This window comes from Mesoplodon bidens (assembly GCF_964165515.1).
Source record: "Mesoplodon bidens genome assembly, chromosome: 2".
In the NCBI taxonomy this organism is placed as follows: Eukaryota; Metazoa; Chordata; class Mammalia; order Artiodactyla; family Ziphiidae; genus Mesoplodon; species Mesoplodon bidens.
This window is the reverse complement of record NC_138177.1, coordinates 117,776,788-117,803,610: the sequence shown is the minus strand read 5'-3', so window position 1 is coordinate 117,803,610 and position 26,823 is coordinate 117,776,788. Positions and strand designations below refer to the sequence as shown.

The following is a 26,823-nucleotide window of genomic DNA, read 5'->3' as shown; positions in this document are numbered from 1 at the left end:
ATTATCTAAATATAAAGTATGTTACACATAGGTTTACAGTGTGATTTGGTAAATATATTGAGTTATGCATAGGCCTTTGGAATTGAACTCATTTGAGTATATGATCTCCCTTCATGGAAAAGTATGGTGCAAAATTGGACCAAAAGTCAATCAATTAAAAAAAAGGCACTACTACGTTGAGAATTTACACAAAAATCTGTTGATTTAGTTGTGCACGGTTGTCTGGAATACTTAGGTATTTTAAGTTTATTTACTCTTGGCAAAATATGGCTTCCTGTTTTTAAGGAGAGAGACATAAAAACGCCCAAACATATCAGACATTGAGACGGCACTTACAAAACATGACTTGAATGATTCAAGTGTAAATGAATCAGAAACATGTGGATTAAATTTATACCCTCATGGGTCTAAAACTCCTCTGGCTTAATGTGTTTTGGGGTTTTAAATTAAGCCCCCAAGCATTTCAAGAACAATTCAAGATGTTGATTTGCCCCAAATCTCTCTGGGTTGCCAGTTTTAACTTTATTTGCTTAGTCTCATCCTTATAGGAGGTATATAAAATGCATTTGCATTTATGTTTGCTTCGGAAATCATTTACAGCCACACCAGATTTTAACTGTTATTTCAATGTCATTTATCTGTATTTAGAGAGGATTTCATTCAATAGGAGAATTTTGTCTTTTGATATTTGTAAATATTACCTTTCAAAGCTTGTGTAAATTTGTTATTCTGTCAGCCCTCCGTCCTGGGTGTCAGGATGGTAATGCCACAGGGGAGTGGGTACAGTTGTGGCTTTATACAGACAGGGAGATGGTTTTTCTCACTCCTTCTAAGCTACTGAATCCCCAAATTAAATTCAGACTGTGAAATGCCAAAACAGAGTGTGGCTGCAGTGTGAGGGCAAAGGAGACAGAGACAACTGGATTGTGTAAAAGATTCCCTTTAGCTTTTAGTGCACAGTCCCAAATCAAGCGTTCCTTTTAGAATGCTCTAGTTATTTAAGCACAGGCCGGGGGCAGGGTCCCAGCCCCACCATCTCTTAGCTGTGACCTGGAGTTACTCTAAGCCAGTTTTGTACATCCGTGAACTGATTATAAAAATAGATCTTACTTAAAAGTACCACTGGAAAATATGATTTGTCCTCCTTACAATCTCATAACATAGTGATTGGCATACAGTAGATGCTCAACACAATCCCCAGAGCCTCAAGCATCTATTGCTGTTATTGCCACCTGCCATCTCAATTAGAAATAGTCATCTGTGTTTACTCCAGATGTTTTCCATTTCTCCTCTCTTGAGAAGGTTTGGTCACACTGGGATCAGAAAACTTTCCTGAACAATGTCCCTCGAAGGTTCAGATATTGTGCCTCATTTCACTGTCTCACCAGAAGTAAAGATGTTTTGTGCTAATCTTTCACATCTTATATGAACTCAAATAATCTAATAATGTAGTATTATAATTATAATAATGTATTAGATATTAACTTATACATTATTGAACCAAGCTAAAATTAGCAAAAAACTATTGAGACTGTTATGTATAAAGTACTACTATTGGGGCTGTGCCCATTCCAGGGGTTAAAAGATAAAGCTTTTTCCTCGAAGAGCTGACAACTTAGTTGGAGTAAAAGATATACTCGAGGAGCTAAAATATTAGCTCAGTGTCATGTAGTAGTTAAGAACCTGGTTTCATGTCCTGTTTCTTCTGATTCCTGTGTGTCCCTAACCACTCTGTGCTTCAATTTCCTCACATGTAAAATAGGTAGAGTAATAGTATCGCTTCACTGGGTTGTTGTGAGGACTAAATAAATGAATAGATGTAAGTTAAAATAGTGTCTGACATAGTACCATATGCCTCAGTTATTATACTATTATCGTTATGTTGCTATTACTGGCAAATATTAATGCTGCCGACCAATAAAAGCCAACAAAAGATCATCTGTCAACAAGCTGATCAAAGGCACTTTTTAATTAGTTATTAAATGAATAAGGGTGCTGTAGTAGGAAGCCGTTACTTCCAATTTGGTGGTCCACAAGGAATTATTTGTCTACTTATTTGACAAACTTTTATTGAGCACCTCCCAGGTGCCAAGCAGTGTTCTAGATGCAGAATAACAATCTCTGTGATTTAATTGGTCACTATATCTATGGCCTTAATTAACAGTATTTATAGAAAAGGAAAAAGGAAGACATATATAGAAAATTGAAATATGAAGATATTTGATTATAATTTATGTTAGAATAAAATAGCAGGTACATGTCAATCCCAAACTCCCAAACTATCCCTCTGCTATGTTTAAAATGGATAACCAAATAAATGCTCTTGCTTGAAAAAAATACAATAAAATAGCTATGGGCAAAAAAAAAAAAAGTAGCAGGCATATTGTTATGAATGTAGTAGATGAGATTATTTTTGATAACTTATAAATATCTATAGCATATCATTTAGAAGGAAATGTTACTGGAAAAAATTGTGATCCAAAGTCAAGTAATGTAAATTGTAAGGTAAAACAAGGAGAAAAGAGATAATAATGTATATAATTTCTAGAGATATAAAAGTGTACGAATAACAAACTCTTTAGTATTGGGGACAGGCTCAAACAAGATTAGAATACAGCAGGTTGTAATAAATTAATATTAAAAGCTAGAAGATTTTTCAAGTAATGAAATATGAGTAGTAGAAAAATTAAATCAGATAATAAAAATTGCATAATTCAAAGTAGTATTTTATACTATCTTTTGACAAAGGAAGTGACTCAGGGTATAGAAGAGAAATAAATGTTGGTGAAATGAAGCATCACAAAACCCAATAATTCCTTCCAAGAATTTAGGTTAAGAAAGTGTTAGCAAGGACTGAAGATAAAGAAAACCAAGTTGCTATGAACATTAATAATATAAATGAAGAAAATATAAAAATCATTTATTCTTTAATCTACTTGTTAATTTACTCACTGATTTATTCTTTGAGCAGGTTTTTACTGAACAAAAGGCTGGGTGTCTCTCCAGGAGGATAGTAAAGCACAGAGACAGAGACATGACCTGGGAAAATTTTCCTGAGCCAAATTCTAGGAATCATATTTTCTAGCTCCTTCAATTTACCCACAACCTTTGTGCTCGCTCCTCCAATCTCTCTTATGTGTGTCCTCCTTTTCCTTCTCTTTTTTCTTTTAGTATGACATAAATAAAACTATTTGTATTTTTCTGACCTTGCCTGGGAGGAGGGTAGAGGGTTAATTGCTTTAGTAATAAGTGGAGGAACCTCAGGGCCCAAAAGTGTATTAGTATTAAATAATAAATAATAACATTGCTGTAGCAGCAGCAGCAACAGTAATTGTTGTTATTACTTTGATTACATCTTCCCCTATTTTGCTTCTTGCATTTTTGTTCACGGCAGAGGACCAGAAAACAAGGAAAATAAAAACCACACAAATGACAGAGAGACGGAATGCAGGATGAGAAGTGAAGCAGGGATGAAGCAACGAAGGCAGCAGAAAGCTGACATATATAGGTGTGAGGGTGGAGAGGCGCTCTCATATTATAGGAACTCTGTTGGAAAGGAAAGACCTCCCTTTATTTCCACGGACATCTTATCCTTATTAAGGAATATTAAATTTCATGTGTTATATTCCCTCAAGCTACTTTGAAATAATGCAATGTTTTCTTTAACTATAAAATTTTATTGTAAGAAAGTACAGCAAACTACACATTAAAATTTAAAAAGTCTTCCAAATCTGACTACCCAGAGATAAACACTATTAACATACTGGGTGCATTCTTTTACTCATCTGATACAGAATACATATTAGTTTAATTTCTTTGATTAAGGAGTGAACTTTTTTTCTTATATTATTGGGTGTTATCTCCTTTCTTTTGTGAATGTGTGGGTATCTGTAAATGATTTTCAAAAACTTTTTGGATAACAAAGACCAGATAATGCTAATGTATAAAAATAATTATAAAATCAATTGTTATAAAAGCAATTGTTTTTCCATATTCATTGTTCACCTTTTAACTTAGTATTTTAATTATACAAGTAGTGAATGAATCAATAATTTCTTTTGTAGTTACTGCTTTCTGTTTCAAGTTAAGAAATACTTTTTCAGGCTAAGATGACATTGGTATTCATTTCTTTTTTCTTCTAGCACTTTTGCTTTTTCATTTTTTTGTATTTATGTTTTTAATACATTCATAGTTTATGTTGGTTTAATTTGCAAGTTAATAACATGAATTTTCTTTTGAATGGTTAGCCAGTTATCCCAAATCACTTATTAAATGGTCTTTCTGCAGCTGTTCTAAACTCCTACCTTTGTTATATATGAAATTCTTAAATGTGTTTGGATCTTTCTATACTCTTCATTTCATCCTATTGATCTAACTTTAACTTTATGTACAATTACCATTTTCTTCACATTTTATTTAGACTTGTGTTCAGTTTATCAATTACAATATAGAGTGTCCCCTTTCATGATCATAATCATGTTTTGTATAATAATTTTGTAGTTTCATCATAACACAAAATTTGAAATTTTTCTTGTAAAATTAGTCTTTCCATAGGGCTGTTTAGTTTAACAGTTTAAAAATGCCTTATATCCTTTGTCAGTTGCTTCACCATTGTAAAGCAATTATACTCCAATGAAGATGTTAAAAAAAAAAATGCCTTACATCAACTTACAAATCTTACTGTTTTCAAGTTAGTTAACTTCTTGGTTTTTTTTCTTCTTTTTTTTTTTTTTTTAGTTAACTTCTTATTATCAGATTTTGTAAATATCCCATGGGCATTTGAAAATAATTTACACTTTTTTAAGTTACAAAGTTCAATACATAGGTATTAAATCAAGATTATTGGTTATAGAATCTTATTTTCTTATTTTTCTTTCTAACTGTTCTGTCAAATAATGTGTATGAGAACTTGGAATTTTATTATATTTGTGTTTTGTTAGTTTATATTTGCATTTCTAATGGTTTTCATTGGATTTCGATGATTTAGATTTCAACGTAATGTCACCGGGATTAATTAATTAATTAATTAATTAATTCTTTAATTCTTTGTTGTAAATTATTCCTTTTATAAACATAAAGCGACCTTCCCTCTCACTTTTAAAACAGTTTGCTTTGAATTCTTCTTTATCTTATACTGAAGGTGAGCATTATTAGTGCAATGAAAGCAATAGACTTTTCGGGTATTTTGCATTTTGTTTGTGCGTTTACTATTATTGGGATAGTCTAAGAATCTTTTTGTGCCATTCTTATTAATGGAATACAGCATCATCATAACATTCAAACAGAACAAGAAGAGCTTTTCTCTCCCTCTCTGTCATGCCCCCAATACCTCTTGGCTGAGCTCTAGAATTCTGACATTGAAGAAAATACAACATGGGGAGTACATTTTCTGATATTCTCTAGTCTGTATTCTGGTGGATGGTTCTGCTAATTTGGGAAGCATGAAGTTGAATCAGAAGGGGGGTCAGTGAAGGGAAGAGCATGGCTAATTTCCAGTTTAGAAAGTAGGTCAGTTCTACCTGTTCCCACAAATTTGTTACAGACCACAGTGGACCTCAGCACCTGTAACTGGCCTGTCCCTGCTCCAGGTTGTAGTTTGGAATTGCCCAAGACCTATGCACTAGGAAGAAACTTCTGAGAATATTTCTCCAACCCAGCATATCCTGTGGATAGGCTTAAATTAGAAATGCAGTCTTTGGGGAAAAGCCAGATTAGAATTGCATATAGAAAGAAAAAACTTTGTGAATGCCTTCTTTCTCCTCATATCCTAATATGAAAGCTTATTTCCAAATTGCAACACAAAAGTAACAACACATATCTCTATCATTATGCTTGAATTCAGTGCAGTGAACAGAAAATTAGTTTCTGATACAGTTTAATATTTATATGCTTCTATAATGACATTTTTGCGACTGACCATTTCAGTGTTTCTCTCATATACTATTTCTGAATCAAAAAACCACCTGACATACAAAAGAGCTAAAAAAAAAAATTCCATAGTCTTTATAATCTTTGCTAGCATGAGGTGGTTTTGAAGCTATTATAGGATGTGTGGTGATTGTTTTTTCCATTGAAAGTCCAAAGACAGCTAAGGCAGACTGTTTCTTATTTCAAGGGAATATAAAGAATTGCTGTTTTCAATCAAGAAAAAAAAAATACTAGGCAGTTCTAAATGCATGACATTTAGAGGACATCTTTGCCTTTCTAGTTCTTCTCTCTAAGCTTGTATCAGGCTCATCTGTGGATACGATGCCAGGGTCAGCTTGCTAAAAGCATTCCTGGATGATGGAGAAGACAACAGTATGTCTAGGAGTCATTTCCATTGTGTGCTCTTGACCTTCTCCTGATTGCCCACTTTAGGTTTGTCTGTCTAAAATAAATGGTAGTAATACAAAAGCTAGCCTGCTTATTTCAATGGTTTTAGATTGACGTGGATTTCATGGTTGATTTGGCAAGCCATTTTATATTTGGCTGTTATGATGAATGAATAACCAGCTTTACCTATATCGGTGCCCTTGTCTCGAATACCTGCTTTGAGTATGAATTGACTTAAGCTATAACCACAGCACTGGAGTCACCTTTCTCTTGGACTTCTTGGTTTGTTTTACATGGTTGCCGAAAGCTCAAGTTCATGTCAATTCAACTCGCCCAGAGTTTATTTATCTGCTAAACAGGATAATGGGACAAGTAAGCAATCAGTTAAAAATCACGCATCACAGTGATTTCTGAAGGATGCCCTGTATATTCAGGTCCTGAGCAGAGTAACAAAGCCTCGTGAGTCCTGAGGAGTTTCTTTGTTACCTCCACCCCACTACCCACCCTTCTCCAACAGCCAAAACCAAAACGTTTCAGCTTGAAGGATGAAGGTGTATATTCTGGAATTAAGCTCATTTTTCCTGTCCACTGAATGCCACTGGCATCTGTGGGAAACAGGAGCTTTCTTTGTGGTAGGTAGAGGGAGAAGTTTGGCCTCCCTATTCAGTGACAGATTACCACCCAGCCTGAGGAGGGGACAGAGGAATAAATGTGCTAGCATGACTTTAAGTACAGGTGAATACAGTTCCTTAAGAAATGCTTTTATAATTAAAATCAGAACACTCATATATGAATGTTGATTAAGTAACTTAAGTATTTTTCCTTCCAAAATTTCTTGAAGAAAGTCTAACATTTCATAAATGAAATGCCAAAATTGCATGGTTTAGCATGAAGTATAGTCAAATGTATATATGGCTGGTGGCTAAAGATCATCTCTCTAGGAGAATATGTCACTATAGCATGTTACACTGATGCAAATCTGATTTTCTTTTTATTAGAGAAATTACAATTCTGGAAGTCTTGATTTGTTTTTATTTATATCTGTAATGATTTTCTCCATGAAACCTGTTCTGATTATTCTAACCCACATTTATCTCTCTTTCTATGGATAAAGTATAGCATCAAATTCTATATAGTCATAAATTTGCACTACTTGTCTTGTGACTGTCTAATATATCAAATGGACAGGGAGCCCCTAATGACAGAGTCAAGGCCATATGTTTCTACTCTATTTCTTGCGGTGCATGGTACACTACTTGGAGAGGTTCAAGGAAAATGCAGCTCATCCATTAGAATCCTTTCATCACAAAAGAAATTAGTGAATGAAGCAACATCCTTATAATGATGGTTATTAAATGCATATGATGTCACATAAGGATTTTATTTTTAAAGGTTAGTTTTGGAAAAAAGCAGTAAAGTTCTTGAAATGTAACTAGAAATTATAACTGTGGTGATCATTTTAAAAGTAAAGTTTGCCTAGAAATTTCGTTTTGTAGTGGAAGAATTAATTAAAATCTCTCATCTATATAGCTCCTGCCATATGCCAGACAAAGCTCTTAGCACTTTACAGATGTTAACTCACTGAATCCCTATTATGTTTTCAGTTGTATCTTTCTTCAGACGTGGAAACTATTTACGATTCTGTATGTTCAGAAGGTTTACCCAAAGAATACAATCGTATTCTTGGACATTATTTGCATTTAGCTGGACATTATTTGCAATTAGCATCATGAGCAGTTGTAACATCACTGGCCATGTGTTACAATGCAAATTTTATACAGATAAAATTAAGATATCTTCAGATTTAAGTCAAGATTCACAGAGAAGAGCTCTGACATGAAGAGAGCTCAAAGACATTGAGATGGTTGTAATTTGTGAAGAAAGATGAACAGGATTAAAAGGAGGATTATTTTTGTACTCTACTATTTTTCTGACATAGGCCTGACTGGGAGTAAGTCTTTGAACAAATTTGCTAAAAAAGTCTGCCTTCAAAAAATTAGAAAAAAAATTTGCTTCTCTTCTTCCTATTGATAATATCCTTAGTCTCCTACCTTTCCCTGCTGTCCCCAAGCTAAATGGGTCCTAATTTATCTGGGTAAATAAAAAAAAAATAGCATCTCTGTTAGTTGGTATTGCATATCAAGAATAGCGTGCCATGAAGAGCCAGTTTCAGAATTTTGATTACAGTGAAACAAACTTTCATCCTGAAAATGTGTTTATCTCTCAGTGAACAGCCTCTTTGTTCCGAATGTCTTGCAGTCATAACCAGGCATGTTTGCAGCTGGAAGAAGCCATGGTCCTTGATTGTTAAAGAGAGCTGAAGATATGGCCTTAGTGAAAATTCACTCTAAAAAAAACTAAAATGCATCCGTAAATATAATATGTTTAGAAATGTTCATTTATTCAATAAATATTTTTCTTAGAGCCTTTCATGTGTCAGAGGCTGTTCTGTGTTCTAGGAGCATGGTGCTGGATAAGACAGGCAATATTCCCTCTTTTATGGAGGTTACATTCTTCTGAGGGTGGGGGTAGCCAGGGGGAGGGACTATTTGGGGAGGGGGGAGAGAGAGACAGAGAGAGAGACAGAGACAGAGAGGCAGAGAGAGACAGAGAGACAGGGAGAGAGAGAGGAAGAAGAAGTAAAGAAATTAACAGAATGACTTCGTATAGCTGTATGTGCTATGACAGAGGGTAGGCTGGGGCTCTTTTAGATTGGATGGTCAGGGAAGGCCTCATGATGAGGTTAGCCCTGGATGACAAAAAGGAGTCAGCCACAGGAAGATACATGGGCAGGGTGGTCAGGTAGAGGGAACAACCAGCACAAAAAACTCAGTGGTGGGTATAAGCTTCTTGTAATGAGAAACAAAACCATTTGTTTTGGTTTACCTAACCACAGGTAAGCGTGGTAGGATTTGAGGACGGAGAGGAAGGCAAGGGTCAGATTTTCGAAGACGTTTTAGGTCACTGTGAGTTTGGATTAAATTAGGTTGAAATGCTTTCTTAACAAGAGAAAGATATGATCTGATGTATGGCTTTAAGAGATCATTTTGGCTGCTACATAGAGAATGGATTACAACAGAACAGGAATATAGCAGAAAGTTGTTTGAAAAATTTCATTTGAAATATAAGTAATGTATACATTGCTTTTCTAGAACTTATATTGGGAAGTACGGCAAATAATAAATCACTATTAAATAAAGATTAGCTTGTGAGTAACAAAGGAAACACTTTCAAAACAATTCTCCTTAAGGCTTAAAATACAATTATATTGTGTGGCAAAAGTTTTAAAGGAAACATTTAGTTACATCTTATCTATTCTACTTGGTTTATAATCTCAGTACCTCTTCTTTGCTGCCTTAGCAAAGGGCAATTTGATGAACATTCATTTGGTTGAAATATGCAATTATCCATGCTGTTTTGCTTTTGAGATGAGGTTATTTGGCTCTCTTTTAATTCTCTTTATTATTGTAATCTTTTTTGGTTTTGGTTTTGCAGAGCTACACACACACACACACACACACACACACTCACACTCACAAATTTGATAACTCCATGCTTTAGTTACAAATGATTTTCTGTTTCTTGACCCTAGAACAGGGGTCCCCAACCCTTGGGCTGGGGACTGGTACCAGTCCGCGGCCTTTTAGGAACCGGGCCATACACAGGAGGTGAGCGAGTGAGTGAAGCTTCATCTGCCACTCCCCAGCGCTCCCCATTGCTTGCATTACTGCCTGAACCATCCCCACTGCCATCTATGGAAAAATTGTCTTCCACGAAACCAGTCCCTGGTTCCAAAAAGGTTGGGGACTGCTGCTCTAGAGAAATCAGCTTTGAAATGCCCTAATAATTATTTTACAACAAAAGAAAAATGTTCAACGATTATTGTGTCTATGATAACAGTATGAAGGACACACATGTACATGCATTTCTAGGACAGTGTGTATTACATGTCAGACGGACCATGGGCCAGGAGTTTACATATCCCTTGTTTGGGGTTTTTAGGTTTTGACTCTGGAATTAAAAACATTTTTTTTTTTTTTTTTGGCGTTACGCGGGCCTCTCGCTGTTGTGGCCTCTCCCGTTGCAAAGCACAGGCTCCGGATGCACAGGCTCAGCAGCCATGGCTCACGGGCCCAGCCGCTCCACGGCATGTGGGATCTTTCTGGACCAGGGCACGAACCCGTGTCCCCTGCATCGGCAAGCGGACTCTCAACCACTGCGCCACCAGGGAAGCCCCATTTTTTTTTTTTTTTACTATTGATTTTAATACTATAGTTCCCATTGTTTAAACTGTATAAAGCAGGAATGGGGCATATCCTTTTATTTTACAGAGCTTTTCTACAGGATCTTAAAGTATGTAAGTGCAGAGAAAGAGAGCAAGCCCCACCATAACAAGCCTCAGCAAATTCTGACTTGAGAAGAGGCTGTGTTTTCTGAGTCAAGGTGCTTAACTATTCTCTAGCTTCTGTTGCTGGAAAGAAAGGATCAGTATTCATTCCCTGTTGAATGGCATAGTCAGGACTTCAGTACAGTTCTTTGACTTGGAAAAATTGTTGTTTCCCACTTTAGTTCTGCATTCACTTCCCAAATATTTAGCAGGCACCTACTATAGTCAAAGATGTCTTGATTTTTTATGTTGTCTACATCAATGAGCATCTTCATCAGTGTTGACTCCACAGCATAATGACTATACTGAGTCTCTGTAGCCTATACTTGAATCTCTACTTCTAATTAGGTGAGTTCCCATAGCCTATTTCAGTGTGCAGAAATTTCTTTTTCAAATTTTTAAAATTTTATTGAAATATAGTTGATTTACAATGTTGTGTTAATTTCTGCTATACAGCAAAGGGATTCAGTTTTATATATATATATATATATATATGTTCTTTTGCAGAAATTTCTCACTACCCAAGTTTAGATATGCTAGCCACATCTCCTTTGACAAATTATTACGGAGTTTTGTAGGCTTCAATTTTAACTTCTGTAAAATATGGTTAACAGTACTGATTATATCTATATATTGATTTAATCAAGTAACCTGTGAATTTTCACATGACATCTGGTAAGCACCCAGCGAAAGGTGCTGATTGTTTTGATTATTATTATGACCATTATTCCAAATGATACTCTAGTAAAACTCAGTGGTAATTTGAAAAACATTCACTAAGTGCTTTCAATGGACATTTATTTGCACATGTGCTACATGGGTATATAAACATGAATAAAATGACATCCTAACTTCAAAGGAATCTGTAGTTTATTTGGGGAGGCAGGAGCAGAACTGGCTCCATTACAAAAGAACTCTGTGAGCAAGTGCCCATGACCTTCCAAGGAGCAGCTTTGCTGGAAACTTCATTTATGTTTAGTCTACACCAAACAATGGAGGGTAGAGACTTCTTGACCAAAGCCCCCTTGACTTCAGGCTTATGTGGTCTCTGGTGGTCTTTGGGTTTAGTGAAATAGGTGCTTAACTACCAATCATGAGACAGAGTTCTCTTCTAGAATTGCAATTCTTGTCTTTTGATTCAATCGATTTATAAACTTTCTGTTTTCTTTTCTTCCTTGTATTAAATGGTCGCATCTTTTCCTTACATTGATTTATTTTCCATAAACTTGTAGTAAACACCATTTTTGGTTTGTACCGCCTCCTTTCTTTTCATGATGTGCTTCTTAATATGAATGTATTTAATAAAGTCAATTCTTCTTGAAGATGCCAACCTGACATCGTTTCACCTTTTGGGATTTTGGACCTTTGCAATTCAGCTTTTGGGATCTTGTATCTTTCACTGGTTAACCCAATCAGGGAAATCTGGAGGCTAGTTCAGCTCTTCTTTATCAAAACACTTACCTGAATGCAAAGCCTAATTTCTTGTTGATTACATATGTTTATCTCCTATTGTTTATTTCTGGGAAAAATCATGTTCTTTTAAGCAAGGCCATTTTTGTGGTATTATTTACAAAACCGCTTAGGAATCCAATGTCTTCTATATAACCACAGAAGAAGGGCTTGGCTTTCTGGTATTGCAAATAATACCACAAAACTTGGTAGCTTGATGGAAAAAATAACAGAGAATTTATATACTGGAAAGAAGGGAGTGGCTTTGGAACCAGTTTGACAGTACTGCAAGGATGAAATTTCCTGAGCATTTACTGACAATCTCCTAAGGGAAGAACAGCCTTGATACCTTTGATGGTCATTTTCAGACCTACTAGACCTTTCTTAGTGATATGAATGAATCAATAGTGCCATCTGGCAACAAACTGCCTTCAGTTTGGGATGAATCATGATTAAAGAATACAGGGCTTGTCTCTATTGCCTTCCTTGAATGTGTTTATAAAGTGAAAACAACTTGACCTCTTTGGTTATCTATTTTAAATATAGTTGGGCTTCCCTGGTGGCACAGTGGTTGAGAGGCCGCCTGCCTATGCAGGGGACACGGGTTCGTGCCCCGGTCCGGGAAGATCTCACATGCTGCGGAGCGGCTGGGCCCGTGAGCCATGGACGCTGAGCCTGAGTGTCCGGAGCCTGTGCTCCACAACGGGAGAGGCCACAACAGTGAGAGGCCTGCGTACCGCAAACAAACAAACAAACAAACAAAAATATAGTAGTGTGTACATGTCAATCCCAAACTCTCAATCTATCAGTCCCCCCACCCTGCCCCCCCAGTAACCATAAGTCCGTTCCCTAAGTCTGTGAGTCTGTTTCTGTTTTGTAAAGTGGACCTTTGCATTTCCTCAGTTTTAAATATTTTATGGCTTTGTGCAATGCCAACTATTGTTAGTTAGGCACCATTGATGTTGTGATAGTGAACTAGCTGCACAAATAATATTTCAAAAATTATCCAAAGATGGAAAGGAATAAGTGCAAAATTCTGAGATAGTATTTTTTAGAAGTCATTTCTTGACATTTCTAAAACAATTCTATGTTAAGAGGAGAAACAAATTATCTGTTGGGAAGACCAGGATTGTGATTTAAAAAAAAAAACCCCACCAATTTGACCTCTTAAGGTGCTTTTTATGTTAAATTTACTTACCACTCTGGTGGATTTTGTAAAAGTACTTATTTAGTATGTTGACATGCTTTAATTACTATCTTTTGATTGCCTCTGGCATCTGAAAATCAAGCTCCAAGGATTATTACCCTGGTCATTTCATAATTTGAAGGCAGGTAATGGCAAGGTCCCCAGCATTTGCATTCTCTGAAGACTGAGTTCATGTGGGGAGATGTGATTTGAGCTACACGGTTTTACTCTGTCCCCTCAGGCAGGATAGGATGGTCAGTCTGCTGGTCACGTGCAGGCCACATGGGCTGGTTTTGATTTCTTTTTTGTTTTTTGGCTGAGCTGTGCAGCTTGTGGGATCTTAGTTCCCCAACCAGGGATTGAACCTGGGCCACCGCAATGAAAGTGCTGAGTGCTAATCACAGGGCCGCCAGGGAATTTCCTGGTTTTGTTTTCTTATTTTCCCATTCGCCATCCCTGTAGACATGTCCTTCTCCCTTCTATGCCAGTTCTGTTTTTTGTTGCATGCATTTTTTAAGTAAGCCAGCTTGCTTTGTTGATCTAATTGCACTCTCTTACCTTTCTTTGTAAGTACAGGAAAAAATAGTTAATTGAGAGAAATTCTTCAAAGAAAGTGGAAGGCTGAAGTTTGTTCTTCCCAGCCAATTCAGGGAAAGAAATATAATAATTACTTAATTAATAATTATAAGTCATGAAGCTCTTCTTCACCTGGCATATACCTGTATGACTGAACTACTTCTTTGTTGCCCATGCCATTCTAATTGATTGGTACCAATGTTCTAAACATTTTGAATATCACCATTGATATGGTATATTTTCATTAGCAAAGTAATATGTGTTCATTAAATATGGTTTGGAAAATACAGGAAAAGGAGAATTGAAAAATGTAAGCCCCAGGCTTCCTTGGTGGCGCAGTGGTTGAGAGTCCGCCTGCCGATGCAGGGGGCATGGGTTCGTGCCCTGGTCCAGGAAGATCCCACATGCCACAGAGCGGCTGGGCCCGTGAGCCATGGCCGCTGGGCCTGCGCGTCCGGAGCCTGTGCTCCGCAACGGAAGAGGCCACAAGAGTGAGAGGCCCGCGTTCGGCAAAAAAAAAAAAAAAAAAAAAAAAAAGTAAGCCCCTTTAAACGGCTTGTTTATTTCTTGATTAAGTAAATTCCTAAAGAGTTTATAATTTCTATGCTAGTTTGAATGTTCTTTTTAATTTTTCTTGTATTCTGTGGTTGCTAATTTTAGTGAGAAGAAGTGTTTTTAATTTTTCTGAGTTGGTCATATATTCAGCAACTTGCTGAACTCTTTTATTGGTTTCAGTCATTTATTGATTCTAATCATTTCTAGACAACAAAGTTTGATCCTTTTTCTTCTAATTCTTATATACCTCATTTTAAAAATAGCATTGGTGAGGAATTATAATACTAAGTTAGGCAATGGTAGTAATAATAGATGTTCTTATTTTGTTCCAGATCTTAAAATGCATCTATATTTTCTCCATCAAGTATAATGCTGTTGTAGGTTTTTAATACACAAATTTTAGTTTCCTAATTCTAAGTCCCTCATAAGTACTGTATTAGTTTTCTTTGGCTAGATAACAAAGTCCTACAAACTTAGCAGTGTGAAATTGCCCACTTTATTATCTCACAGTTCTGTAGGTCAGAAGTCTGGGTGGGTTCAACTGGGTTCTCTGCTCAGGGAATTGAAATCAAGGTAAGAGTGAGGTTGGGCTCCAACCTAGAGGCTTGGGGGAAGAATTCTCTGCAAAGCTGATTAGGTTGTTGTCAGAATCCAGTTCCTTGTAGCTATAGATCTGAGGTCCCCATTTCCTGGCTGGCTGTCAGCTGGGGGCTGCTCTCTGGTCCTAGAGGCAGCTGAACTCCCTTCTCATGTGGTCCTCTCCATCAACAAAGCAGAAATGGTGTACTGAATTCTCCTTACACTTGGAATCTTCGCTGGCTTCTCGCGCTACCTGCTGAAGAAAATTCTCTGCTTTTAGAGGAGCTCCTGTGGTTAGATTAGGTCCACCTGTGATAGTTGCACTGTGTTAAGGTCCACTGTGTCTTTTAATATAACATAATAATCATGGGAGATATATCTCATTGTATTCAGGGATTGGGTTGGGACATCTTCAGGGAGTCATTCTATTGTAAAAATTTTGCTTATGACAGGTACATACCCAACCTCTCTTAAGTACTGTTGATATTCTTCTACGCTTTTCTCAAAGCATATACACAGGTATTAGAGAGGCTGTGTTAAGGGTGTGATTTTGGGAGCCAGATTATCTTTACTAACCATTTGACCTTGGGCACGTTAATTAACTTTGTCTCTTTTTCCTTATAATTAAAATGGGAATATTAGTAGTACCTATTTCAGAAGGTATGTAGTAATTATACAATAAGTTTCAGCTATTATAATTATTATAGTAATCAAACTAAAATGCTACTATTTTGTAATCTTTATTTGCTTAACTACAATATAAATGTTTTATCTGTAAGCATTCTTAGGCAACATCATTTTAATGGCTACAAACTGTTCCATTGTGTAGATATCCTATAACCTATTTTACAAATCACTGCTTATTGGAGGCTGCTTCTGCTCTTCTGTTTTATGAACAACTTTGAGGTGTGCATCCTGTGGATTTTTGCACACTAATTCTATTTACTTCCTTAGAATAAATTCATAGACATGGAATTGATAGTTTCAAGGGGAAATATCTTATGAAGATGTATGAGGTATTTTGCCAAGTTGTCCTACAGAAAGATTGAACTAGTTTGTACATTTCCCTCTCCTTTCTCCCAGAAGTCTGACTTACCTTTAAAAAACTTAAAATTATGGAATAATATCTTTAGGGAGTGAGCTCAGGGTAGTCAGTACCTTGAAGCAGTGGAAGGGGGAGAATTAGTACAATTCAGAGCTCATGGGGAAGTGGTCAAGAATAGAAGTCTATGTTGGAGAATAGCATCTGGGGAAAAGGAAAATGTGAAAGACAAGTATGAGTACCTTTAGACTACCTAGGAAATTGGCAATCTAGGGGTCAGAACCCTACATAGCTTTCAGATATGACATAAAGTTCCATTTAGAAAATAACTCTTTTTTTGTGTGTGTGAGGATTACTAACATTGCAACAGAATTTTATTTTAGTTAATTTTTTGTGTCAATGGCACAATATTTTAAACAAGCTTATATAGTAAGTAGGTTCTACATTGTTATGTGAGCTGTATTCTGTGTTCTAAAAAGTAACTGATAAATGAATGCTATGTCAAAAGTTTGTAAATCAGGGACTGTCTCTGGTTCGTTGTTTAAAGAAGTGATCCAGAGAGTTTTTAAAGTACTCAGGTCACTCATTAGTTCAAATGTTGTACTGATACACTCCTAACTCTTGGGAACTGTATTCCTACCATGTATAAAAGTGGCCTCCAATTCAGCAAAAATATCAATATCAGATTTCTGGAAACAAAATCTCAACAGCTCTTTGGAACACAAAGATCTGGTTGTAATTGATAGCATAAAACAGTGTATGGATTCCTTAATCTTGATGGTGCCTTTTAGGCAGCTGGTGTAGTAGCTTATTGAGTATAATCATCTATTCATTGAAAAAGAATGATATAACTTGATGAGGGCACTTGTTAGAGGCTGGTGAAACCGTCTCCATCTCTGTACTTGCCCTCTTCAGCCTCCACACTCAGCACACTCAGCAACTACACATACCCAGGCTTGATGAGTTAGTTTACCCCAGAAGGTATTAGAGCCAGTTTACTCCATCTGACTCCAACAGAATAAGGAAGAGAGTAAATACATGCTATCTATAGTATTACTGCATTTTTATTAGTTCTTGAAGTGACTCCAGGAAACCAGAAAATCCTAATAATATCAACAATAATAATGACATCTTTAATAATTATGCTAATGCTCATAAGCAAATACTAGCTGTAACTTTTTTAGGAATTTATTATGTACCTGACATAATACTAAGTGTTTAAATATTTTATTTAACCTTATTCACTTATAAACTTTTTTTTTTTTTTTTTGCGGTACGCGGGCCTCTCACTGTTGTGGCCTCTCCTGTTGAGGAGCACAGGCTCCGGACGTGCAGGCTCAGCGGCCATGTCTCACAGGCCCAGCCACTCCGCGGCATGTGGGATCTTCCCGGACCGGGACACGAACCCGTGTCCCTTGCATCAGCAGGCAGACTCTCAACCACTGCGCCACCAGGGAAGCCCTAAACTTGTTTTTATTATACTGATGAGGAAAGTAAAGCACAGAGAGATTAAGGAAGTTGCCCAAGGCTACATTGCTAGTAAGAAATAAAACTATGTTTTAAACCCAAGACTCTGACTCTAAAACCTATATTCCTTAAAAAAAAAACAAACAAACAAACAAAAAAAAACTATACAAGCTTTATTTATTTATTTATTTATTTATTTATTTTTTTAGTTTAGATTTACTAAATAGCTGCAAAGATGTTAAGGAGAGTTTATATCATCTATCTATCTATCTGTCTATCTATCTATCTATCTATCTATCTATCTATCTATCTATCTATCCCCTTCACACAGCTTCCCCTAATGTTAACATCTTGCTTTACCATAGAACAATTATCAAAACTAAGAAAATCCCATTGGTACAAGATAATTAACTTAAATATAGACTCTATTTGGATCATGGTTTTTCTACTATGCCCTTTTTCTGTTCCAGGGTCCAATCCAAGATCCAGCATTACATTGTTGTGACTCCTTGGTCATGTCTCCTTAGTCTCTGTGACAATTTCTTAGTCTTTCCTTGTCTTTTTTGACCTTGACACTTTTTTTCTTTTTTTCGGTACACGGGCCTCTCACTGTTGTGGCCTCTCCCATTGCGGAGCACAGGCTCCGGACGCGCAGGCTCAGAGGCCATGGCTCACGGGCCTAGCCGCTCAGCGGCACGTGGGATCTTCCCGGACCGGGGCACGAACCCGTGTCCCCTGCATCGGCAGGCGGACTCTCAACCACTGCGCCACCAGGGAAGCCCCTGACCTTGACACTTTTGATGTATTCTTATCTTTATTTTGTAGGATGCCCCTCAATTTGGCTTTGTCTCTGGATAGTAAACTGATAGTCTTAATTGCTAGTTCTCTTAACAAAGACTGAATTCATTTTTTTTGTATAATTAATTTATACTTGTGTGTTTGTTTTGATGGACTGTGTCACTCTTTGTCCCTGGAATCCTGAGAAGCTACCCAAGGATTACATAAACGGTAACATGCCTCCCACTGTTTCTTATAGAACTGGAGAACTCCATGCTGGAAGGACTCCTGCAGCCAGAAATCTTTTCCTTGTTTTTCCCCCCAGACAGTGCCTCAGTGACTCAGTGGGCTGAAGGTCCATGAGGGATGTCAAATGTGCTTACACGCTCAAGTGGGTGCCTTATTCCTTTACTATCTGGCTCAAATTTCTTCATGGCCCTCACTTGAGCCAGGAATTACAGGACTGAGTTTTAACTGTTCAGACAAGGAATTGGTTATACCTCCTTTATCATAAGACTTCTATAATAGCGGCTGAACAATACTAAGTTAGAGTGTATCTGGCCATCTTCACAGTTTTGGCAAAACCATTGTGGTTGCTGAGGCATGTAGAAAGAAAAGCAACAAGACAAGGAAGCATTTCTATTGTGATCTTCAAGCAAGTTGGCAAGGTCATGTCCCATGTATGCCTTAGGGAAGGTTTTTTTTTTCTTTTTTTTTCTGTTTTTTGTTTTGCTTTGCTTAAAACACTTTAATGGCTTGTCAGGCCTACAGAATAATGGCCAAATTCCTTAGTCAGCCAGAAAAGACCCACCCATGATATCCCCAGCTTTTGATCACAGGACTTATACAGCTGTGTTTATTTTTTAATGAAGGATGAAGTTCTCACTAGAAAAGAGGGGCTTAATAATCTTGATATCTCTAAGTACCTAGTACTGATTTATAGTAGATGCTTTATAAATGCTTATGAAATGAGTGAATATCTGCATTGGCTACCTCTTTTGTTAGGTAAGTCAGCAGAAATGTAAAGAAGACATGAAAAGGGCTACTTTAATGATCAATAGAAGAAAGGCAAAACATGTGATTGTATCCTGCATGCTATTTTTTGCTCTCTCTCTCACTGGCAAGACAACTAGACTAAAATAGATCTGCCTCAGTAACTGAATATGTTTTGCCACAAGGAGCTTGGGAATCACAGTATGATTTGAGATGTCGCAGATCTAGTCCCAACTCTGACACTAAATAGCTATTGGGCAAATCACTTATCTCCTTGGCCTCATTTATTTTCTTCCCTGTGAAATGAACAACTTAAGCTACATGATTTTTAAGGTTCTTTCCAATTCTAACCTTTTATACTTTTCTATAATAAAGTATTTGTCTTATGTCAATCAGAAGGGGATCATAATAACTTTATCGAAAACTCTATACTTTGAACAAATGCAAGAATTTTTTTTTGCTACTAGTTATGCCTAGGGTATCCACCATGGCTTAATTGAAAAGTTCATGTATATCCTCCGGCTGCTTTTTAATGGTATGAAAATGGTATCCCAATCACCAGTTCCAACATGTAAGATCAATATCAGGATGCCTAAAATGAAGCAGTCCATGGCTATTATAATATTTCCAGCCTTACTTAACCTTTATCACACTTACGTGCTTGAAGATGTAACAAGGGACCTGCAATGCAATTCTGATGTTGACTGACCAGAGTTATTTCAGATTCTACAGATTAAGGGCACAGTCCCCTGCAAGACTGCCCTTACTTCAGACACTCACTACAAGCTTGGGGATTCTCAGGCCACCTTCATTTCTGACCAACTGGAAATAAATTCAGGCATTCCTACTACCTCCTCAGGTTTGATAATTCTCTAGAATGACTCATAGAACTCAGGAAAGTGTTATGTTTAATGTTTTACTGTAGAGGATAAAAATCAGGCTAGCCAAAGGAAGAGACCCATAGGGCAAGATCAGGGAGGGTCCTAAACACCAACTTTACATGTCTTCAGGATGTTTCACCCTCCCAATACATCAAGGTGCTGCGCCAACCAGGAAAGCTCACCCAAGCTTTCGATGTCCAGAGTTTTTATTGGATTTCATTACTTAGTAATGATTGATTGAATCATTGACCCTGTCAATCTCCAGGAGGTCAGGATGATCTCATGTGGTTCAAAGCTCCAAACCACTAATTACATGAGTCGTCTTTCCAGCATGGCCTGACCCCATCCTGAAATTACTTATGGGTCCACCATGAATCACTTCATTAGCATAACTCAGGCCTGATTCCAGGGGCCCATCATGAATAATAAAGACAAATCTATCATTTGGGAAATTCTAAGGGCTTAGAGGCTCCTGCCCAGTAACCAGGGGACAATGGCCACCCAAATTCTTTTTTATATTACAGGACCAAATGTGGTATTATAATATTTTGTTTGCTGTTTTGAAATCTTAGAAACTGTTTCAATTCGCTAGTTATAAATTGTAAGCAATCTTCTGAAATTAGTGATAGGCTTATGTAATAAATCTACATAATGATCGCACCAAGGAGTACTATTGTTGATTTTGGTCTATTACTGAGACTTATTTATATTAGATTGGCAATATGCCTTTAAAAGCAAAAACATACAAAGAAAAAATCCCATGTCCTGCCCCATACTGCAAGAACTATACACAATTTAAATTATTCACTGGAACTAAAAACTTATTGCTAGATCTTTATTTCAAAGTGGTGTCCTATTCAGGGATAAACAATTGAAGACAACCAATATATTTTTCCAAGAGGCTGCTTAAGAGTAAGGTTGATGTAGCATCAAGTTTAACACCACACTGAGAGTGGAGAAGGCAGGAACATTCCTGAACCTCCATTATAGGCATGATTCATTTCTACAGATAGTCTTAAATGAGGTGACTGAATCCTGCTAGGCATGTCTTCGTGCTCTTGCCTTTTGCTTTATTTGACGTCACTTGTCAGCAAGGAATGATAGAAATGTGTGGTGTGAGTGGGCAGAGTAGAGGTAGCCTGGATAGCGCTAACATCCAGTTTGCCACAGACATCCAGGGTCCCAAACAGTTTCACCTATAGGTCCTCCTGAACACTGAGGGTCATGACAAGAACACCAATGATTTTATTGGAATGAAGCCAGGTCACCAGCATTTTCGTATACTCTTTATGATGTAGATCCTCATTTGGGACAAATAGAAAGAATGGGGTCACCACCTATGTCATTCTTTGGCAAGCTACCAGCGAGGCAGTAAGTAATACCTCAGTCAGTAGCATGGCAAGGAAATGCTCATAACAAACACCATGATTCGTGAGAGTAACGTGAGTGAAGTGTCTTTGGTGGAGCAAAAGTTTGGGGTCAGTATTGAGTCAAGGAGATGTTTCATGGATGGGTTGCTGTTCCCATTAAAAGGGATAGAATGCACTTGTGCTCACTGTAGAGATAACCAGGACTTACCCATAAAATAGGTGGAGGATGCAATCTGCTTCATAAATGGCAGATCTCACAAGGCCGTGTAGCTCTTGTTAAGGATTAATGATAGCATGGCTCATGTTTCTTTTCTAGTAGAACACTTTGGCAAATTCTCAGTCTTCTTCTTATACTTTACCAAAAGCCATACACTTCAGCCACAAAGGCAGCTGATATAATTCATATTATCAACTATGAAATTTTAGGTAAGATAAGATGCTTTATAAAACACAGAAATGTTGCAGTCCGTACTTTTTTTTTTCACATCTTTATTGGAGTATAATTGCTTTACAATGGTATGTTAGTTTCTGCTTTATAACAAAGTGAATCAGCTATATATATACATATATCCCCATATTTCCCCCCTCTTGTGTCTCCCTCCCACCCTCCTTATCCCACCCCTGTAGGTGGTCACAAAGCACCAAGAGGATCCCCCTGTACTATGCAGCTGCTTCCCACTAGCTATTTTACATTTGGTAGTGTATATATATCCATGCCACTCTTGCACTTCATACCAGCTTACCCCTCCCCCTCCCCACGTTCTCAAATCCATTCTCTACGTCTGCATCCTTATTCCTGTCCTGCCCCTAGGATCTTCATAACCTTTATTTTTTCTTAGATTCCATATATATGTGTTAGCATACAATATTTGTTTTTTGTCTTTCTGACTTACTTCACTCTGTATGACAGACTCTAGGTCCATCCACCTCACTACAAATAACTCAATTTTGTTTCTTTTATGGCTGAGTACTATTCCATTGTATACATGTGCCACATCTTTATCCTTTCATCTGTCAATGGACACTTAGGTTGCTTCCATGTCCTGGCTATTGTAAATAGAGCTGCAATGAACATTGTGGCACATGACTCTTTTTGAGTTATGGTTTTCTCAGGGTATATGCCCAGGAATGGGATTGCTGGGTCATATGGTAGTCCTATTTTTAGTTTTTTTTTTTTTTTTTTTTTTGCGGTACGCGGGCCTCTCACTGTTGTGGCCCCTCCCGTTGCAGAGCACAGGCTCCGGACACGCAGGCTCAGCGGCCATGGCTCACGGGCCCAGCCGCTCCGCGGCATGTGGGATCTTCCCAGACCGGGGCACGAACCCGTGTCCCCTGCATCGGCAGGCGGACTCTCAACCACTGCGCCACCAGGGAAGCCCCCTATTTTTAGTTTTTTAGGGAACTTCCATACTGTTCTCCATAGTGGCTATATCAATTTACACACCCACCAACAGCGCAAGAGGGTTCCCTTTTCTCCACATCTTTTCCAGAATTTATTGTTGGTAGATTTTTTGATGATGGCCATTCTGATTGGTGTGAGGTGATACCTCATTGTAGTTTTGATTCGCATTTCTCTAATGATTTGTGATGTTGAACATTCTTTCATGTATTTGTTGGCAATCTGTATATCTCCTTTGGAGTAATGTCTATTTAGGTCCTCTGCCCATTTTTGGATTAGGGTTGTTTGTTTTTTTGATATTGAGCTGCATGAGGTACTTGTAAATTTTGGAGATTAATCCTTTGTCAGTTGCTTCATTTGCAAATATTTTCTCGCATTCTGAGGGTTGTCTTTTTGTCTTATTTATAGTTTCCTTTGCTGTGCAAAAGCTTTTACGTTTCATTAGGTCCCCTTTGTTTATTTTTGTTTTTATTTCTATTACTCTAAGAGGTGGGTCAAAAAGGATCTTGCTGTGATTTATGTCATAGAGTGTTCTGCCTATGTTTTCCTCTAAGAGTTTGATAGTGTCTGGCCTTATATTTAGGTCTTTAATCTGTTTCGAGTTTATTTTTGTGTATGGTTTTAGGGAGTGTTCTAATTTCATTCTTTTACATGTAGCTGTCCAGTCTTCCCAGCACCACTTATTGAAGATGCTGTCTTTTCTCCACTGTATATCCTTGCCTCCTTTATCAAAGATAAGGTGACCATATGTGTGTGGGTTTACCTCTGGGTTATCTACCCTGTTCCATTGATCTATGTTTCTGTTTATGTGCCAGTACCATACTGTCTAGATTACTGTAGCTTTGTAGTATAGTCTGAAGTACAGGGACCTGATTCCTCCACCTCCGTGTTTCTTTCTCAAGATTGCTTTAGCTATTCAGGGTCTTTTGTGTTTCCATACATATTGTGAATTTTTTTTGTTGCAGTCTGTGAAAAATGTCATTGGTAGTTTGACAGGGATTGCATTGAATCTGTACATTGCTTTGGGTAATATAGTCATTTTCAAAATGTTGATTCCTCCAATCAAAGAGCATGATATATCTCTCCATCTGTTTGTGTCATCTTTAATTTCTTTCATCAGTGTCTTGTAGTTTTCTGCATACAGGTCTTCTGTCTCCTTAGGTAGGTTTATTCCTAGATATTTTATTCTTTTTGTTGCAGTGGTCAATGGGAGTGTTTCCTTAATTTCTCTTTCAGAATTTTTATCATTAGTGTAGGAATGCCAGAGATTTCTGTGCATTAATTTTGTATCCTGCTACTTTACCAAATTCATTGATTAGCTCTACTAGTTTTCTGGTAGAGTCTTTAGGATTCTCTATGTATAGTATCATGTTATCTGAAAACAGTGACAGCTTTTCTTCTTCTTTTCCGATTTGGATTCTTTTTATTTATTATTCTTCTCTGATTGCTGTGGCTAAAACTTCCAAAACTATGTTGAAAAATAATGGTGAGAGTGGGCAACCTTGTCTTGTTCTTGATCTTAGTGGAAATGGTTTCTGTTTTTCACCATTGAGAATGATGTTGGCTGTGGGTTTGTCATATATGGCCTTTATTATGTTGAGATAAGTTCCCTCTATGCCTACTTTCTGGAAAATTTTTATCATAAATGGGTGTTGAATTTTGTCAAAAGCTTTTTGTGCATCTATTGAGATGATCATATGGTTTTGCTCCTACAATTTGTTAATATGGTTTATCTCATTGATTGATTTGTGTATATTGAAGAATCCTTGCATTCCTGGGAAAAACCCCACTTGATCATGGTGTATGATCATTTTAATGTGCTGTTGGATTCTGTTTGCTAGCATTTTGTTGAGGATTTTTGCATCTATATTCATCAGTGATATTGGCCTATAGTTTTCTTTCTTTGTGACATATTTGTCTGGGTTTTGTGTCAGGGTGATGGTGGCCTCATAGAATGAGTTTGGGACTGTTCCTCCCTCTTCTATATTTTGGATGAGTTTGAGAAGGATAGGTGTTAGCTCTTCTCTAAATGTTTGACAGAATTCGCCTGTGAAGCCATCTGGTCCTGGGCTTGTGGTTTTTTTTTTTTTTTTTTTTCTCCAGACGTGCAGGCTCAGCAGCCATGGCTCATGGGCCCAGCCGCTCCATGGCATGTGGGATCTTCCTGGACCGGAGCACGAACCCGTGTCCCCTGCATCGGCAGGCGGACTCTCAACCACTGTGCCACCAGTGTAGCCTGTGGGCTTGCGTTTGTTGGGAGATTTTTAATCATACTCTCAATTTCAGTGCTTGTGATTGGTTTGTTTATACTTTCTATTTCTTCTTGGTTCAGTCTTAGAAGGTCGTGCATTTCTAAGAATTTGTCCATTTCTTCCAGGTTGTCCGTTTTATTGGCATATAGTTGCTTGGAGTAATCTCTCATAATCCTTCGTATTTCTGTAGTATCAGTTGTTACTTCTCCTTTTGCATTTCTAATTCTGTTGACTTGAGTCTTCTCCCTTTTTTTCTTGAAGAGTCTCGATAATGGTTTATCAATTTTGTTTATCTTCTCAAAGAACCAGCTTTTAGTTTTATTTATCTTTGCTATCGTTTCCTTCATTTCTTTTTCATTTATTTCTGATCTGATGTTTATGATTTCTTCCCTTCTGCTAACTTTGGGGTTTTTTGTTCTTCTTTCTCCAATTGCTTTATATGTAAGGTTAGGCTGTTTATTTGAGATGTTTCTTTTTTCTTGAGGTAGGAATGTTTTGCTATAAACTTCCCTCTTAGAACTGCTTTTGCTGCATCCCATAGGTTTTGGGTCATTGTGTTTTCATTGTAATTTTTTCTAGGTATTTTTTGAAATCCTCTTTGATTTTTTTAGTGATCTCTTGGTTAGTAAGTAATGTATAGTTTAGCCTCCATTTGTTTGTATTTTTTACAGTTTTTTTCCTGTAATTGATATGTAGTCTCATAGCATTGTTGGAAAAGATACTTGATATGATTTTAATTTTTTTAATTTTACCAGTGCTTGATTTGTGACCCAAGATATGATCTATCCTGGAGAATGTTCTACGAGCACTTGAGAAGAAAGTATATTCTTTTGTTTTGAGATGGAATGTCCTATAAATATCAATTAAGTCCATCTTGTTTAATGTGTCACTTAAAGCTTTGTTTCCTTATTTATTTTCATTTTGGATGATCTGCCCATTGGTGAAAGTGGGGTGTTAAATTCCCCCACTATGATTGTGTTACTGTCGATTTCCCCTTTTATGGCTGCTAACATTTACCTTATGTATTGAGGTGCTCCTATGTTGGGTGCATAAATATTTAAAGTTGTTATATATTCTTCTTGTATTGATCCCTTGATCATTTTGTAGTGTCCTTCATTGTCTCTTGTAATAGTCATTGTTTTAAAGTCTATTTTGTCTGATATGAGAATTGTTACTCCAGCATTCTTTTGATTTCCATTTGCATGTAATATCTTTTTCCATCCCTTCACTTTCAGTCTGTATGTGTCCCTAGGTCTGAAGTGGGTCTCTTGTAGACAGCATATATATGGGTCTTGTTTTTGTATCCATTCAACCAATCTATGTCTTTTGGTTGGAGCATTTAATCCATTTACATTTAAGGTAATTATTATTATTATTATTATTTTAATTTTTTAATTAGTTTCTGCTTTATAACAAAGTGAATCAGTCATACATATACATCTGTTCCCACATCCCTTCCCTCATGCATCTCCCTCCCTCCCACCCTCCCCATCCCACCCCTCCCGGCGGTCACAAAGCACCGAGCTGATCTCCCTGTGCTCTGTGGCTGCTTCCCACTATCTATCTACCTTACGTTTGGTAGTGTATATATGTCC

General features: G+C 37.2%; 1 protein-coding gene across 1 annotated transcript in view; it reads left to right on the top strand.

Annotated features, from left to right (window-relative positions):
• Positions 1 to 26,823, top strand: part of PTGFR (prostaglandin F receptor) — a gene marked incomplete at both ends in the record, with an annotated part of 67,025 nt that overhangs the window by 7,506 nt on the left and 32,696 nt on the right. The window lies entirely within an intron of this gene.